At 40.5% G+C, this 1,808-nt stretch overlaps 1 protein-coding gene across 1 annotated transcript in view; it reads right to left on the bottom strand.

The window, feature by feature from the left end:
- LOC103193236 (amyloid beta precursor protein binding family B member 1 interacting protein) overlaps positions 1 to 1,808 on the bottom strand; it is a 114,061-nt gene that overhangs the window by 65,731 nt on the left and 46,522 nt on the right. The gene's annotated exons all lie outside the window — the stretch shown is intronic.

The following is a 1,808-nucleotide window of genomic DNA, read 5'->3' as shown; positions in this document are numbered from 1 at the left end:
CTTGGAGTAAAGAGTAAATGAAGCAGTTACCAGTCTATAAATAAATATTTCTGAGTATGCCCTATATGTAAAATATTCCTATTTTTCAGAAGCTTGCTATCATATTGAGAAAATAAATATGGATGATAGACAGATGACTATGTATGTATGGATATGCAAGATGTATAAAATACTGCATAAATTAAAAATGAGCCCAGTTCTATAGGTCTTCAGAGAGGGAGAAATCACTATTGGGCAAAGATGGTCAAGGGAGACTTTACAGAGGTCAAAGTTTGAACGAGGTCTTGAAAGATGTTCAATATTCAGATAAGGGAAAGGAATAAGGGTGATATTCCAGGTAAGAGGATAAGCATGTACAAAGGCATCAAAACAAAAACACCAAACCCTTTGCCACTGGGTAAATTCCACCACATGATGACCTTATGTGTTATAGAGCAGAACTATGCTCCATAGGGTTTCAGTAGCTGTAATCCACACAGAACCAGATTACCAGGCCTTCCATGGTGCTGCTGGGTGAGTAGAACCACCCATTTTTAGGCGAGTAGTCAAGTGCAAACCATTTGCATTACCCAGGGACCACTACAAAGGTACAGGGATCATTACATATTTGGTGTCTTTGGATCTCCAGTGAAGAATCAGTCTGGCTAGAGTTGGGGATCAATACAGCACACCTGAATGACTTAGAGGTCCATACTGAGGAAGATCTGACCATTGTTCCCAATTCTTCCCTTCCTCTCTGAGTCAGAATACAACCATGCCCACTTTCAGGTGACTTGAAGTAACTCTCTTGGAATGGGTAGAGTTTATTTCCTTGCCTCATTTGTGCTGGGTATGGCCACATAACTTGCTTTGGCCAATAATATGTGGGTAGAAGAGACAGTGTGTTAGTTCTGAACAGAGGAATTAAAAGGCATCATGTGTTCCCATTCATTCTCCTTCACTCTTGGCATTCAGCATGAGAAGAATATACCACAGGTAGCTGCCATTCAGTAAGACCCTAAGAGACATGTGGAACTACCTGAATCTGACTCATAATCTGGAGCCAAGGACAGATGACTGTTGTTGTAAGCCACCAATATTCTTAGGATTTATTTCATGCATCAAGGAGCACTGGTGGATTAATGTTAAACACTCACCTGCTAAGTGAAAGGATGGCAGTTTGAACCCATCCAGCAGCTTCACAGGAGAAAGACCTGGTGATCTGCTTACACAAAGATTACAGCCTATGAAACCCTATGGAGCAATTCTACTCAACATGGGGTCACTATGAGTTGGAATTGACTTAATGGCAATTGACCAACAACAACATTTCATGCAACAAGAATTGACAAATATATAGGTCCACACTGGCTGAGGAGAGGAGAGGATTGAGGGCACCTAAGCCAAAGGTACACTTTTCTTTAACATAGTAGCCCATACTAGAGACCACAGAGGTGGTTGCTGTATGACCTTCCCTCCATTGGGCCTAGCTATAGATGGTCAAGGATTGACCTTGGCTAGTAGAGGGCTGTTAGAAGGGAACGGAGGAAAGACAGTGGATCATGGCTGGAACCCTTCTGCACCTGAGGGGAAGAATGAAGTTGTGTTTCTCTTTCTGCTCCTCATTCATGAAACCACACCCACCACCAAATTTCAGTTAAGAAACGGAACAATCTATGGAATGAAAATTGCCTAGAGTATCAATAGTGGTTCTTGTAGACTGTGACTGTGGGCAATTTAAATTTCCTTTCTTATATTTTTCTGCATTTTGCAACTTTTTTTTTTTTTTAAATAATAAGTTGGTAGTATTTTTTTTTTTTAATTTTATT

Source organism: Orycteropus afer, unplaced genomic scaffold (genome assembly GCF_000298275.1).
Source record: "Orycteropus afer afer isolate SDZICR_OR568_19922 unplaced genomic scaffold, OryAfe1.0 scaffold00035, whole genome shotgun sequence".
NCBI lineage: Eukaryota > Metazoa > Chordata > Mammalia > Tubulidentata > Orycteropodidae > Orycteropus > Orycteropus afer.
The sequence above is the reverse complement of the archived record's forward strand: the minus strand, read 5'-3'. Positions and strand labels throughout refer to the sequence as shown.